The following is a 17,108-nucleotide window of genomic DNA, read 5'->3' on the forward strand; positions in this document are numbered from 1 at the left end:
GCTTTTATTATTCTAGATACATCTTTGAGTATAGGCTTTTTCTGCAATTCAAATGATTTCCTTGGCTTAAAGTCCCAGGGGTAAAATGACCAGAGCATGGTCATTTTTGAAGGCTCCTAACACAGATGGTTAACATGTTTTCACTGTCAGAGTCCATCCATCATCTCAGTTTGTTGGTATTAAAGTGTTAGCCTCACCTCCAAATTGCGCACTGAGCCAACTAGTAGATTTAAATGAGTATAGCATAAAGGTTTAAAAAGAAAAAAATCTCTAGGCCTACAAAGTTTTTCTTACTCTGCCCTGGAGCCTGGTCAGAGCACCCTGCGTTCTGGTGTCTGAGGTGAGCTGGCACCGAGGCTGGAACAGCCTGACTCCCAATAAACCAAACGTGCAGCAGGCAGAGCCAGGTTTTCCCCTGGTCCCAGCACCCTCTCACCCCTCCCCACCACTGCCAGCCTCAGACTCCCAGCTCCTGGTTCTAGGCAAGTTCTATATGCCCTCATTTGGCAGGCAGCATCCTGGTCTTTCCAAGACATGGGCATCTGGATAAGGGGGGGAAGCAGGCTCCCTTAACACCTGTTTCAGAAATCCTTGTACCATGTTCAAGGGTTGAGCTTTATTTACACCCAGCTCCTTCAAGAGAGGCATCTCCATTCACCAGGGAACCTGGAAACACAAGCTCTAATCTAAGTCTGCCTTCTTTCCACCTGCAGGAGAAAAAGGCCCTGCTCATAGTGGGAATGACAATAAAGCAACACCCTTACCACTATCCACTCTCATTGCTTAAGGGTTCTCCAGTCCTAAAGTCTTTCCTTACACATCTCAGCTATTAACACCGGCCACCCCATCTTATGAATGAGGAAAGGGCTCAGAGCGGTTAAGTGACTTGTTTAAGATAACTCCATCAATCAGTGACAAGACTGGGACATGAGTCCAGGTCTTCTATTTCTAAATGGCATTCTCTTTGCATGATAACCTGCTGTCCCCTTCCCTTAGGGGCCCGTGGGGCTGGAAGCTTCCTGGCTGGTGACAGAAATCCCTAAAGACAAGGGAACAGAAAAATAGCACCATCCACTGCTCTCCCTGCCCCTCCCTCCCTCCTTCACTCTCTGTCTCCCCTGTGCCAGGGCCAGGGTCTGACTGACAACACCAACGTGACTCTCAGTAACTCCCAAACAGCCTCTGGTCCTATCACAAGGTCAACTGGGTGGAACTCTGGTGGAATCAGGCAAAGAGCGAATCTTCTATGTACTTGGAGCAGCAGCCAGCATCGGCAACCACTTCACATACTAATACACCACACAACCTTAGTAGCAACTCCTGGGCTCCCCACACCCAACCTGTACAAGCTTGACAAGCCCAGAGTCTTGGGTAAGTAAATCCTGAGCTGAATGGCGCAGGCACTAAGATGAAGTTTACTGAGACATTCTAACATTAGAAGAAAGGCAGTTTTTAAAAGTGGACAAAAACACAGCTGTCATTGCACCAAATGTAGAGGTAGCTTCCTAAAGTTTCCTCCCTAAAATGAATGCTGCCCTTTTTGCCCCCCCCCCCCAAAAAAAGGTATTAACCACAGCATCATTAGCATCATTTCCTGCATTTACATGAAGCCTTAAGTGTAGTCACATTTGTCACCGCATTGGACCCTCCCAAGTACCCACTGAGTTAGGCAAAGCAGGCATTTTTATCCCCATGTTACACAATAGGAAACAGGATTCGGGTTATGGGATGGTATTGAACGCTAAATTTAAAGAGAAAAAAAGAGACTCATATATTGAGAAAAGAGATGAACCAAAGTAATGCCTCTGAAATACTGTTTAACATTTGATCATGTCTGATCAGACTCACCCAACTTGCTAATGGCAAAGCTTCTGGTTCAGCATTTTTAGAGCAAAGGAGGAAAATTTAGGTCCTTAGGCTGTTTTATTTCATTTAATCTTCCCAAGTATCCTGTAGGGCAAGCTGTGTCTCATCACACCACGCCACGGGTGAGGAAAGGGAGGCCCGAAAAGGGTAGATGACTTGCCCACAAGGACAGTCAACTCCTGCGTTCCTGCATCTCGGTGAACCTCCTCCTGATCTCTTTCTGCTACTCCAGACTCACCCTTACCAAACCAAGGCTGCCTATTAAATGCTGGAGCCCTCCACCCATCTGGAGATTGCCAAGTGTTCTCACCTTTCCTGCTGTCTCCCCACTCCTTACCCCAAAAGCACCCCTCCTGCTCATTTCCTGATTTTCTAAAACTCATGTAGGATCTCATGTGCTATAACCCTGTTGCAGGACATATTTAGCAGGCACAGACAAATCCCCCGAAATACCTGTTCTTAAACCTGAATTGCCACCTTGCTCCTTGGTAGTGATGGAGATGGCCCGGCTAGAAGCCAGGTGGCTGGTCTCAGGGAGCACAGAAACTCTCTCTCCTCCATACATGGGCTCCAGTTTCTCTTTAGGCCCCTGAGAAAGTAACTTGGCAAATGAGGCCAAACACAGCCCTAGCCTTTATCCCACTCTTCTCCCAGGAACAGCCCCTCCATGCTGAACAGCAGCCAGTCTCGCCTGGGAGAGGACCAGGTAGCAGGGATGAAGGTGGCAGGGAAGGATGATCCCCGAGAAGGCGGGCCACAGGTAACCGTCCACATAAATCAGCACGTTGTCACAGGCCCCGGGCTGGGAAGGGCTAGGGTTAGGCCCTAAAGAAGCCCGACAGCAAACACAAAAGAGAAGAGAGTGAGGACCAGGGAGAAGTGGAGACCAGCTTGAGCTCAATGTAAGGAAGAGCCCACCTGCAGCCACAGACAGGACTCGTCCAAATGCACATGGGTCCTGTAGTTTCTTGCAACGTTTTTGCAAGACTGATTTTCCAGGCATATAGATTTTGACTACAAGGTGAGCAGTGACTCTGGTTGGTTAAGCCTAAAGGTTCCAATTCCTTGGCATGGCAATTCTGGGGGCATGGCAAGAAGCTGTGGCGTTATGTGAACGGTGCTGGGGAATGGAGGTCAGAGTCCCCTGGTGAATCTGGCTTTCTGACAGCGGTGGTATTGGTACGCTGAGAGTGCAGCAAAGATTTAGCTCTCACCGGGCCCATGTTATTAAGAGAAGAAAGGGTTTCAGATGTAAGAAAAGCTTCCGGCCTCAAGCCTCAGGAAGAACTCTATCAAGGCTCTTCCCATTGGCGTGCTCAGCAGCATGTGCCACTCTGGACCTCCTGGCTCCTCAGTGTGGCTCCCAGAATATTGCAGAAGAGTCACCACTGAAGCTACTTTCAGCACTGCCTACAGGCTAGTTAAGGCACTTACTATCTTTGTTCCAAATCCCAGTGACTCAAGAAAACCAAGGATTCTGGGTAACTTAATGTACTCTTAGGTCCCAAAATCAGTAACTGAAACTCCAAGAACAAAACAAATTGCCTCCCCATCTTCTTCCGTTTCCACTTCGGCTACAGAGTCAAGAGATACAGCAGCCAACAGTTGAAACAGCTTTCCACATTTCTTAAGCTCCTTTTGTTTTATTTTACTTAACACTTTTACAAAATTGCTTGTTTAGTGCAGTGTCAGCGTGGTTCATGTGGCATTTCCTGAGAATCTTACCCAAGTGGTCTTTGGAACTCACACTATTTTGAAAATGTCAAGGTTTTCAACAGCTCGCTGCACACGGGAGTTAACTCTGACAGGCCCTTCTTCCAGAAGCATGGGAATCAGGCCTTGATGAGCCAACATGTGGTCCCCATACTCTCTCCAAGTGGAAACACAATGCTAACCAGCCTCCTTCAATATCTGCCCTGAGCAACAAGTCAGCCCAGAGCCTTGGGGTCAGAAGATCTGGGCTCAAACCAGAGCAAGCCGCTTCACCTCTCAGCCTCAGTGCTTCCATTTGCAAATAAAGAATAATAATATCTGCCCGGCTAGCGTGGCTCAGTGGTTGAGCATTAACTTATGAACCAGGAGGTCACAGTTCCATTCCTGGTCAGGTCACAGGCCTGGGTTGCAGGCTCAATCCCCAGTGTGAGGCGTGTAGGAGGCAGCTAATCAATGATTCTCTCTCATCATTGATGTTTCTCTCTCTCCCTCTCCCTCTCCCTCTCCCTCTCCCTTCTTCTCTGAAATCAATAAAGAAATATTTTTAAAAAAGAATAATAATATCCTCCTAAAAGGTTGTTGTCAGGATAAAATGAGGAAATATACATTAAAGAGCCTCGCACAATGCCTGACATACAGAAGGTACGCAATGAACATTTGCTACACCTGACTGTACCTTGGTTATGGTGATGACTACTGGTGTCTAAATTTTAACGGGGCAAAAATAGAATGAGCCTCCTCTCCCCGCTCCCGCCAAACCTGATACTCCTCCTCCAGGCGTCCTTATTTCCGTTAACAGCATCGGTCCAAGCTTTTTACCTTGGCTTACAACAGTGGTTCTCAACCTGTGGGTCGCGACCCCTTTGGGGGTCGAACGACCCTTTCACAGGGGTCGCCTAAAACCATCGGAAAACACATATACAATTACATATTGTTTTGTGATTAATCACTATGCTTTAATTTATAACAATGAAATTGGGGGTCACCACAACATGAGGAACTGTATTAAAGCGTCGAGGCATTAGGAAGGTTGAGAACCACTGGCTTAGAAGATCCTAGATGACTTGACCCCTGCCTAGCTCCACCTCTTATTGTACCGCTCTCTTCCTTCCCCAGTCACACTGACCTCCTTTCTGCTCCTTGAATGCCAAGCTCTTTCCTACTTAGCAACCTTTGTACCAGCCGCTGTCCTTTCAGCCTGGATGCTCTTTCCTCCCCTCTCATGACTGGTTCCTTGTCATTCAGACCTCAGCAGAATCATCACCATCTCAGAGCCCTTCCCAACCACCCACTGAAGTAGACTCCCAGTCATGTCACAGCACATCACCCTACTTTAATTATTACTAACTGTTATTTTTCTTACTTATAAATGTTTTTGCTATTATCAGTCTCCCTGACTAATGTGTGGTCCAGGAAAGCCAGGACCTTGTCTGTCTTTACACTGCTATCATCAGTCTATAGCAGCGGGTAGCACTATTATATCTGTTGAATGAATGAGTGAGAAATGACTAAGGAGACTCCCACCTTAAAGTGAGGCCATGCCTCCAAATAGGCTCGCTAACCGTACAAAAGTCTGGACTCAGGTAATAAAGAGACAAGAACCTAACAGGTCAGAAGCCACAGAAGGCAGTGGCTTTCTGCTCTGACTGCCAGAGGAAGGAACAAGGAGACACTGACATGCCAAGAACGCTTCATCCTTGGCTCTCTCCCAACTGTTACAATATAATTTGGAGAAATTAGCCCTCCTCTGCAACATCCCCCACCTCTGCCAGGGAAAGCTAGTACCCTCGGAGAGAATCAAAGAACGGAATGTAAACACCAGAGCGGAAATTACTGAGTGATTAAAAACACATAGGAGGATAATACAAACATTACCTGGATCTCCCTTTGGTGAACTGGGAGAGAGTATTTGGTGTGAAACCTACAATTTGGTGACTGATTATATACTCTCTCATAATGCTCTCTACTTATTTCAGGTGTGTTTGTTCTCCTCGCCTCTCCCCTATCTCCAGCAAGATCCTAAGTGCCCGGAGGGCTGGGAGCAGTCCTTCCCTTGTTTCTCCTGTCTCTCCTGCAGCATAGCAGTGATACCATGGAGCATGCACTTGAACTCCTTTATCTCAACAGCCAGAGCACAAACACACATGGCCTTCAGGGAGAGGCTGTGCAGAACCCATCTCGCTTTCTGATGTCGGCAGCCCCGACCTATCAGATTCCTCAGAGAGAGGGGCGAGGCAGGGGCCCACGGGCCCTGATAAAGGACCCTACACCCAGGCTGAGACTCCACCAGCCTTGGGTGCATGACGCAGACCAAGGAAAAGCCTTCCCTTCTCCCACCACACCTGACTCAGTCGCACACCCAACTAGGCAGAGACGCTGAAATCCAGCCAAACCCCAGACCCACCACCTGGAGGGCCAGTCCGTAACTGTTCTCCTCACCCAGAGGTGCCAAAAGAGGCAGAGCCTGGCACAGACGGGGTGTAAGAGAGTCGCAAAATTAACTGAGATAACGTAAAGCTCTCGCATCTTGCAAAGAGGGAAGTTCTGTCCTTTCCAGACTCTGAATTCAACAGAGGGAAGTCATCAGCATGACTGAGAAAGCCCTCTAATGCACTAGGCTCTCCAGGTGTTTTCAGATCCACTCTATGGCCAACAAAGTTCCTAAATCACCCCTCCTGACCAGTGACCATGCTGCAAACCCGTCTGCTTCCCGAGTTCCCACATGGGGCCCCGGTACTTAGGGTTGCTATTTGTTAATAGGATGTTTTAATTATGGCTTCATAGGACCTTGATCATCACGAAAAGATTAAAGGCAAACGCCTGATAGAATGAGGAAATCAAACCCAGATAGCCTCCCCTTTCCTAATTCTCTTTTTTAAAAGTGTCAGGGAAGCAACGTAATAGGAGCTGAGGTACAGCTTAATTACTACCAAACCAGTCCCAGCCCCGAAAGGGGTCCTGGGGGAGAGGCCACCGGAGGCCTGCAGAGCATGAACCCCCAGACCAGTCAGTCATTGAGAATGGAGTTCAAATCCCAGCTCTGCCAACACTGGCTGTGCAGGACCCTGAAGGAGCTAGTGATCTTTCTGAGAGTTGGTTTCTTTATCTGAAAAACAGAGAAGACCATTGCAACCTGCCAAGATGGTTGTGAAGAGTGCCGATAATGTGTCTGGCCTGCAGCAAACACTCAATCTTCAGTGCCTGTTAGGTTTTTCTTGTGCTAGCTCTGAAACTCTCCTCTAATCGAGTTGTTTTATCTGCTTCCACGCTGCCAGCTCCAGTATCGTCAGCCCTCCACAGAACAGCAGCTCAAGAACACATTCTTCCTTTTGAGTTAAGGCACAACACAAGCCTCCCGTTTAAACTTCTATTTAAAGAACTCGCCTGCCAGGCAAAGTAGTTTAAGATCAAGAGGCGCCTTCCTTCAGCCACACGTCTGTCCCTCGCTGGGTTGAGGCCCATGGTTCGGAAAGCGTGGCCCAAGAAGGAAAGCCTTCCACCAGGCTGTGCTCAGCTAGGAACGCACACCCTAGAGAAGTTTTAAAACTGCACAGGAAGCATGTTCGATCTCAGAGAACACCCAGTTTTATGCTTCTGTTTAATACTCTTCAGTAAGTGAGGTTCGCTAAGTGTAAAGTGAGAAGGCTGGACCAGGCGATCTTCTAGCTACAACGTCTGAAGGTGCTGAGGTTCATCTCAGGCTCCTGCCGGAGCCACAGACCGAGATGTGACAGCACTGCACATACGTGAAAACACAAAGGAACCAGGCGGGCAGCTGTCCTCCCCAATGTCACTTGCCAACAGAATATCCTTTGTAACGACATCAGGGAGGTGCAGCTAATGATACTTTTGCCCTACTTATTCCCAATTAAAGCAGAGTATTGTTTTTTTAACTGTAGGCACTCCCAACTAAAGCCACAGAAAACTCCCTTTCTCTCCGTCATGACTTGGGTTTTCATGAATCGGACTACATCGCAGCAAACCGAATCCTTAAGAAACCAGTACAGGACTAACCTGCTCTCCTGTTCTCGCTGGGGAAGGCAGCAGACACACTCTTTCCTTGAGCTTCATGTTGGCCTGATGAAAACCCCTGTCCAGGTCAGACATGGGGGGAGGACCTGGGCATCTGCAGAGGTAAAGCGCGAGCTCCCTGTCCACCTGCTTGCTTTCGATTTCGGTTCTGCCTCCCAAGGTGTTACAAATCTAGCAGCCACTTGCTCCTACTCATTCATTCTATTTCCTCCCCGCCCCTGATGCAAAATCTGGCAACGGTGCAGGAACACAGTTCCAGCTCTGAGTCACCACCCCGCGCGGCCCAGCGGAGCGCTGCTGGGGGTGAACTGCGAGGCAGGTGCTGTGTGTCTCCAGCCTTGGTTCTTCTGTTCTTGGAGGCTCGGGTTGGCTGTCCCTCTAGAAATAGGACATAAGAAACATCCCCACCTAACAAGCTCTGGTGTCAGAAGGAATTGCTCTGCTCTGCCACACTGGCTGAAATCGACCCCACGGCAGAGCCTTTGATGGAGAAATGATGGCTCCCGTATCACTACAGGTGTAGCCCCCTTTTCGAAAGGTCAAGTTACACCTCTCACTTTCATGAAAGACCAACATTAATGAGTACCTGTTTTTGCTAACTGAAAGAAATCCAAAGAGGATGTTCGCTTCTACGGAAAAAAAGGTGAGAAGCAAAAATAGCGTTCAGCATTTGTTTTGCAGGGAGCTGTTGCAAAGGCAGCACGCACCCCAAGTGAGAGCCTGTGCTTTATCTCGACTTATATTGTGCATTACTGCTTTTACTATACGGTAGTGCTATTTTAGGTTTTATGAGTTATTTGGTATGATTTGATAAGTTTTTTGGGGAGTCTTGGAACATCCCAAAAATTTTCCACAAAAATTAACGGTAATTACTTCGCTTTACGAAAAGTTTCATAAGAAAGCTCTACTTTCAGAGAGCAGGGGAAACCTGTATTTCACACAGTGAGGGCCAGGAAGGGTCCAGCAGTTAAAAGCCACTGCACCTACTCCCCCTCGTAACAATCTATGGCTCTTCGTCACTGTTTGGGATGGTTAAGGTCCAATCAGCATCGATTTAACCCTGTGGCTCTCATTCCCAGAAAAGGCCTGGAAAGGAGAAAGTGAGAGGGATCAGAAGGTGAAACTAAGAAACCAAAATGCCTTTACTGCCTGTGGCTTTATCGCCACAGCCTAATATCAACACTGTGGCTCTTTGCAACCTAGGTCTAGATCAGGGGTGGGCAACCTTTTTGTGAGTGCGTGCCAAAACCAACAAAATCTCTGATTCAAAATTCTTCTGCGTGCCAACCCTAATTTTTTTAGAACATGTTACGCCTACTTGATATCTCTTAAGGTGTACATATGTGAAGAACCTTGAAGAAATAATAAAATTCATTCGAGCGACAAAAACACAGTATATGATGATGAAAAAATACATTTATTTTTTAATGTATACATGTACACTGATAGTCCGACAGAAAACTGTATGGCTCCGTTTGATATTATCAGTGGGACTTTTGCTGCTGCATCACTGATGACAGAGATTTTACATCAGGTTTATATTTTGTGACCTTCAGAGATACGCACGAGCTACTACTTTCATCCGTCAGGCTACTCCTATCACGAGACTTAACAAAATTCACCACTGAGAACAAAGATTCACAAGCGTATGTGGATGAAACCAAAACACTGGTCGGATCTAGGAAGGCAGGGAGAGGTAAGGCAGAGGCATAGAAATTGCTCTTCCCCTCTCTCATCAATCCATGTCTATGGTCTTTAAGATAACTTGTTATGTAAAATTATTTATTTATCTAAGATGCACCTACACTGAATTTATCTGAAAAATAAAAAAGTCGATATTAAGAAAAAAATTGTAAATGGAAGATTATAAGAGAGGGTTTCATGTGCCAGCAAAAGTTACTGGCATGCCATGTTTGGCAGGCGTGTCAGGGGTTGCCCACCCCTGGTCTAGATGCAAGCACCACGCAGATTTCACAGCTACATTCCAGTGCTTACATAGTGCCTGGCACACAGCAGGTGCTCAATAAATTTCTGTTGAATGAAAAAAACAATACAGGCAAATTTTATTGAGTCTACTTGGAATGACAGGTTTACTAAAACCTGTACCAGCATTTTTTTCCCTTTTAGAAATCTCCACATCCTTCATAACTCCTACTACTGCCTGTAGTGAATGTTCTACCAGTCTCTAAATGCTCAGATGACTTGCTGTGAAACTAATAAAGCTCAAATTCTAAGGCCCCTCACTTTCACAAGCCCCGTCTAAGGCCTCCGGAAGGGCCCTAGCAATGTGTTGGCATACCTTCTGCAATTTTATATATTTTAAAAGAAGTCCCTCCAAAACATAGAAACATCAAGCGCCACAAAATATAGATCTGCATAGCAAGATGATCACGCGCCACCCTGACATGTCAGCCGAACAACACTTGTTCTAGCCACGGAGGAGATATCCCCAGCCTGCAGACACATCCTCCTCAATCACAAGTCCATTGCTGTAAAGACTGGAGTAGGGTTGAGAACACAAACTCCATTCGTCCAACATGTAGTCAGCCCCATTATGGGCTTAATACTCAGTGCTTTGGGGTAAAACAATGTTTAGAACATAATTATCCCCACTGAACAGGAACTTACAATCCAATAGACTAGACCAGTGGTGCTCAACCTTGGCTGCACATTAGAATCACCTGGGAATCTTTTTAAAATCCTGATTCCTGGGCCTCATCCTCCAGAAATTCTGTTTCTTTGTTATGGGGTGGGACCACAACATTAGTAACAAAGAAACAGAATTTCCGGAGGATGAGGCCCAGAAATCAGGATTTTAAAAAGATTCCCAGGTGATTCTAATGTGCAGCCAAGGTTGAGAACCACTGGACTAGACGGACATGGCCATCTATAGATACAAATAAATATGTATTTTACATATTGAACATAAATACAGGGGTGGGCAAAAGTAAGTTTACAGTCGTGAGTGCGCAAATCAGAGTATATTCTTGTATTATTATATTGTATTATTTTCCATATGAACAAGTATAAACCTACCTTTGCCCACACCTGTAATATCAATATACATAACTACAGATCAGAGGAGGTGTCATAATAGAAAAGTAAAGCAAGGCACACCTACTTGCTGAGTATCAATCAGTTAGCTACAACAACCCTAGAAGGTATATCATTTTACCTTCATTTACAAACGAGGGCATTGAGGCCCAAAGGAGTCAAGTGCCTTCCCAAGGTCACATAACCAGTAAGTGGCAAGGTCAAAATTCACGCCCAGATCTGCCTGACTCCAAAGTGTGGGCTTGTTTATAGTGACTACACTTCAGCCAGTGGCCAGTTGCCCTACAGAACCTCCAAAATGTCTGGGGAGACGTGGTGGTTTCAGGGGTACAGGAACCACATTTTGCACCAGCAGAGGTCAGAAGCTTCCAAAGCCCACACGCCTGGGAGTGGAGGAACAGAAAGTGCCATGAGCTTACTCATCAGGTGTATAGGCATTACCTTTGTTCACCAAGCAACACCCTAGCAGGAATGGGTGACAGCTACCCGGGAGCCAGAAGAGGCCACGTGAGAGGCTCCCGCCCTGCGGCCCTGCCTCCAAACTTCCTGGTCCCTGCTGCCGAGTCAGTCATGCTGGGGCACAGCTCCCAGTCCGCTGTCTCCGTCACACACCCGTTCTGGCTCCTCCAGCCTCCTCATCTCTCACCACCTCCCTATACCCTTGGCTCCTGCCATACTTAATTATTCACGAGTCCCCAACTCACCCTGTCTTCCTACCTCTGGGCTTGGGCTCCTGCCATCCTTTTTTCCTAATGAAGTCTGCCCACCCAGCCAGTGTGGCTCAGTGGTTGAGTGTCGATCCATGAACCAAGAGGTCACCAGTTCGATTCTCAGTGGGGGAACATGCCCGGGTTGTGGACTCAGTCCCCAGTAGGGGGCATGCAGGAGGCAGGTAGGTGATCAATGTTTCTCTCTCATCGATGTTTCTATCTCTCTATCCCTTTCCCTTTCTCTCCAAAATCAATAAATAAAATATAAAAAAATAATTTAAAAATTCTGCTCAGCCTTCAAGGCCCCTTCTCTTCCCAGTGGTCCTTCCCGATCACCCCAGGCTGCTCTGCTTTTCTTTGTCCTCTACACTCAGCATGGAAGGCTTACACTCTCCATACAGCAACACTTCCCACCAACTGTTTTCATTTTACCCCCAAACGAAGCACTACGTGTCACAGCAGGGCACAAACTAAGAAAGCAGAAGCTCCTTTCTTGCCTCCAATTCAGTGTCCATCTCAGAGGCAATGCCTTTATGTTTCTTGTGAAATTTTTATGCATTTAAAATTTTATCTATACATCTTTTTGGGAAAAAAATTATTTAAATAAAATAAAAGGATATATTATTCTACCACTTGCTTGCTACTTTACATATCTTAGATTCTTCCACGTCTGTATGCAAGGATGAACAGAGCAGCCTCCTGCACACACACCTCTGCCAGGACCCCCAGACCAGACCAACCAGAGGGAGATGACCTGGGAGCCCATCCCAGGTACTAATCTTCACCAACATGTGTCAGAGATTTCAAATTGATATCCTGGGGGGAGGGGGGGTGTCCCCAAAATTAGTTTTATTTGAGCCAAAGTTTAAAAATAGGAAAAGTTCATATAAAAATCCAGCTTATCTTGGAAAAATGACAACTGTGGCAACACTGGGACCCCAGGAGAGGTGGAATGGCACCTTCAGTTCACCTCAGTCCCCACCGCTCCCTACTGCTTCCCGCTGGCGAGGGTGTACGCCTCGTGCTATTTATCATCACACCTGCCTTTCTGGTTTTCTTACCGAAGAGAAATTTCTTTGCATCACGATCTCAATCAGAATTGGAAAAACAAAAGATAAACAGAGTGAGCTGCGCATTCCAAAAACAAACTGGAGATCATGAACACAGTCTGCTTTTCTGTACAGACATCTGGGTTTGCAACCCCTGTCGTATACCAACACCCTCTTTTAAAAATAACTGCTTGTGACAGGTATTCAGGAAGGTTCTTTAAAAAGCCCACAAGTACCAGATGATGAGACCTGAATGATATTGTATTATCATCCCCCCCACCCCCCGCAACAATGACATAGGACATAGTGTATTCATTCACTGATGTAACAACATTTGAGAGCCAACCAGACGCCAATCACTAGTGTCTTGCACTGCCTCAGTAACCAAGAGGGTGGGGGATGTTCAACAGCATAGTCTCTATGTCCTGTCAAAGGTCAACAAAAGGACAGAGATTTTTCAGATTTTCAGATTCGTGAATGAGAATCTGCTTTCTTAGTCAAGAGCATAAATTCTCAGTTTATTAAGCCAACTTGAGATCTGCCATCAACTTGAGACCTTTCATCGTAAAGGGTAACCCTTGCTTTCCAGAAACCACAGGATTAAGAGTTTCAGAGCTAAAAATGGCACAGAGCTCGCCTCACCCAATCTCTGTGTTTTACAGATGAGGAAACCAAGGTCTGGGAAGGTTAGAGAATTGCTCACAGTCATAGTTATTACCAACCATAAACTAATGCTAATTCCTGGAAACAAGGATCATGAAATAAATCATACATTGTTTTAAAACTAATTTCCTGCCTTAAACAAAATCCATTTCCCAGTGACTAATTTCCACTAACAAACATGAAAAATATATTTTAGAGCCGGGATTTTTTTTTTTGTCCAGTCAAAACACCTTGCACAGAATTCCAGGGCTGTTGGTCTGGATTCGTGTGGCATATGAAACACACATGGGGGAGAAGGCCATTTGAAGAGAGCGGCAAAGACTAGACAGGTGCATCTACAAGACAAGGACTCCCAAGAATTGCCAGAAACTACCAGAAACAAAGAGAAGGGCATGGAATGGACTCTCCCTCAGAGCGTCAAAAGGAGCCAACCCGGCCGGCACTTTAATTTCAGACTTCTGGCCTCCAGAGCTATCAGAGGACACGTTGCCATTGTTTTAAACCACCAGGCTTGTGGTAACTTGTTCTGGCAGCTCCAGGAAATAATATAGAATCTGTATTAGTTTAGTGGCATTGATGTATTACAAACCCAGTTAGTCAAAAGTGTAGAAAAGCTGTCACCAAGCCAGTAGGACCTTGGGACTCACTTAATAGTAATATAAGGTCCAAAAGAAGGGAGGTTTTAAAAAAAAAAAAAAAAAAAAGGTCTATTTGGAACTGATCAGACCCCATCCAAATACTGTGTTCACCTCTGGTGACCACACCCACAGGCCAGAGTGGAAGCTGGAGCACATCGAAGAGAGACAAGCCCCGACTGTGAAGGGCACCAATGGGTCAAACCTCGTCAGGGAAAGAACTGCAGTTTCGTGGCCTGAAGACTCAGGGCGCATGACCGCCGTCATCATTTCAGAAGGGCTATCACGAGGAAGAGAACTTTGACTTGTTCCCTGAGGTCCAAGATGGCAGAACGAGAATCAGTGGGTCAAGTCACTGGGAGACATTTTCAAAGAATTATGTGTCAACAATGTCACAGCCGGAGTGGCCTCTGGACATCAGACTGGCTGGCTGCCTCCTGTTGGTGGAAGTTTTCAAGCTCAGGCCAGAAAACTAGTTGGCAAGATGTTGCTAAAGAACGAACACAAACCCCAGGCCTGAAGTCTGCTCTGTGATTCTATTAAGCCCTGAAACACACCATTTAGCAGTTAAGTGAGTCAAGAGATTTCTGAAATACCCCTGTATTAGGAGATATTTTGGTGGGAAAACAACAAAACAAAGCCCCGTAGAGAGCTATGACTTAGAACCGACGCCCATCTCCCAGGAACCTGGCCGCAGGAGCAGGTGGTCAGCCCATAGTGGAGGCTGGGTTAGGCCCCTTAAGCCCTTTCTCGCAGGAAGCTTACACAGTACCTATGTGAAGCCTTTTCTTTTAGACACGCAGCTTTGATAGTGCAGTGTGACCAGTCTCCATTAACAAACCGCTGGGTCCATTTTCTGAGTACCTGCCACTGGGAGCAACTGCTTGAAGTGCTTGCACGTACTACCTCGAACGTCGCTTCAACCCTGCGAGGGATTATCATCTGAGGGAACCGTGGGTAAGAGGGGTTAAGCCATTTGTCCAAGGCCATACATTTCTGAAGGATTTAGGATTCCCGTTGGAATCCAAGTCCAGAAGCCAAACTCTTTTCCTGCATCATGATATCTCCTCTGCACTTCAGGAATTTAATCTGTTCCAGGTCAGTATCAATACCAGGCCCACTGCAAAGCAAACAGGCGGCTTTCCCTCTCTGGGCCTCAGTCCCCTCATCTGTGAAATGGGAGAAGGTTGGAGACGATGAGCACAGGGAGCCCTTCCAGCTCTGACACGGGGAGCTGCTGGACTAGGTTCATTTTCTCCATGTCACCTGCACACTGGTAGGGCTGAGAAAGTGGTGACAGGGGAGGGGGGCACTCTCTAGTACCAACCACCGGGGAGACCACAGCCAGTAACTTTCCCCGTGCTCCCTTGAGGTCCGAGCAGTCATGGAAGGAGGAAACCAAGACCAGGCACAAAGTCGGCTGCATGCGCTCACTCACAGGTGTGCAGTGTAGAATGACCCACATAAATCCCGACATTTAGCAATTCACTCCATAAACCGGGCGGTGCTGTAAAGTGTCAGCACGCAGATCTGAGGGCGAGCGCTGCCAGAGCCCGGGGGACCGCGAGAGGAATTCAAGCTCAGGGTCTTTGGAAAAGATCGGGCTGTCAGTGGGGTGTGCGAGGTAAAGCAGCCCAGCCACATTCCAGGGGGAGGAGCCTCCTGCAGCTGCTCCCACAGCCTGGATGCTAGCCCTGCTGCCTCCTCACACACCCGCTCAGGGCTGCTATTTCCCAACTGCCCCGCTGAGGGTATCCTAACAATATCAACCGACCAACCACACGGGGCACTGGCCCCGCATCCCTCACCCTCAGTGCTGGGGTGGGAGAGGACATCCGGGCTGGGAGGGGCGCTCTCTGCCTCTCTCACTTCTAGTAAAGGGTGAAGTGCGATGACTTCGGAAACCCCCTCCCAAGCCCATTTCCTTCTCAATTTCCTACTGATGCCCATTCCGGAAGGGAGCCCAGGTTGAGGAGCACACCAGGAAGAAAGTGCCTGGCCCGCAGGACCCTGAGTGCCCAGACCTTCCAGTGAGCCACCACCGAGCCCAGGCGCAATATCCTGACGGACTGGCCTGGTTTTAGTCCAGAATTTCTTTCCTTTTTGTTTTGGTTGGACGGGGGACAACGCAGGACAGGAGAGGGGGTGGAGCAGGAGGAAGGCATCAAAGTGAGGGAGGAGGAGTGTGGGTTTGGAGGCAGGACTGGGTCCCAATCAGAGCTCCACTGCCAGGGCGGGCTCGGTGCAGGACCTCTAAATGCTGCCTGGCATCGAGGAGGTGAACAATGGTAGCTGTCCTAATCGAGGTCCCCTCTCCCTAAAGAAAACCTACCAGCGCTTCCCATCCTAAATTGAGTGCCCATCATGCCAGGGTGCCAGACTCCTGGTAGCTCGTGAAAATGTGAGTGGAAGGAGGGGTAGTGGATAAAGAACCACTAAGATAAGAGAGAGAGATCTGTAACCGTAACTTCAGTGAGCACACCCTATCATACTCCAGACACTCTGCGGGCATTGTCTCCTGCCTTGTTTTATCCCAGGGGGTAAGTACTATTATCTCCATTTCAGAGATGAGGAAGCTGAGGATGAGAAATATTACAGGGCTTGTGCAAGATTACACAGCTCAGTGGGGGCAGAGCCAGGATTCAGACCTAGGTCCCTTGACTCCAGAATTGGAGACAAAGGTTGAAATATTCCCCATGCAGGTAACACGGCAAAACTGTATTTCCAAGGCAAGAAGGAAACTTTGGTACAGGGTAAGGGTTTCCTAGAAGGAGCCATTCTTTAGATTATTAGAGTTTTCATGTGCTGAAAATAAATCACCAGCCTTCCACATCCCTGTCTGGAGGTCACAGCTCCCCGGGGTGGGTACTCGCTGGACGCCTGAAGGTTAGAGCCCAGAACTTGCTGGAGACCTTTAACCCAGAGCGACTCTCACGTCTGAAGAAACTAAAGGAAATCAAAGCACAAAGCTCCTTGGCTCCTCACCATCCACCTCTCCGCGCACCCCCTACTTTGCAGACAGCCACAGTCTCTGATTCTGAATCACACATTTAAACTACACTTTTCCAGATCCACAGTCAACTCCCCAATGTCACACAGCATCACCGGGGAGGGATGCAGACAGCAGAGAGCTCAGTGAATCACCTTCTCCGCTAGTGATGGTATCTGATGCATGTTAAACGCTTCCCTGCAAATCCTCAAGTGCCTATTAATCAGTGAACCAAGAACACAGAGGGCGCCAAGGAAAAATCTGCCAGTGCAGGGGATAAAGCAAATTGTGAGACGCCTCCTTACTGAGGCACAAAGACTTCTAAACCCAAGGTGAGGCAGGGATGGTAACCGCCCAGTCACTGAGACACTTGGTCCTCCTGGCCACAAAGCAAGAC

At 47.4% G+C, this 17,108-nt stretch overlaps 1 protein-coding gene across 7 annotated transcripts in view; it reads right to left on the reverse strand.

The window, feature by feature from the left end:
• Positions 1 to 17,108, reverse strand: part of PLEKHA7 (pleckstrin homology domain containing A7) — a 211,705-nt gene that overhangs the window by 87,636 nt on the left and 106,961 nt on the right. The window contains exon 1 of one of the 7 annotated variants that reach the window (XM_059708996.1): positions 7,594 to 7,778. The exons of the other annotated variants lie outside the window; for them this stretch is intronic. The gene's annotated coding sequence lies outside the window, so the exon portion shown is untranslated. Of the gene's footprint in view, positions 1 to 7,593; positions 7,779 to 17,108 lie in introns of those variants that run through there. 7 annotated transcript variants of the gene reach the window in all.

This window comes from Myotis daubentonii, chromosome 9 (genome assembly GCF_963259705.1).
Source record: "Myotis daubentonii chromosome 9, mMyoDau2.1, whole genome shotgun sequence".
Lineage (NCBI taxonomy): Eukaryota > Metazoa > Chordata > Mammalia > Chiroptera > Vespertilionidae > Myotis > Myotis daubentonii.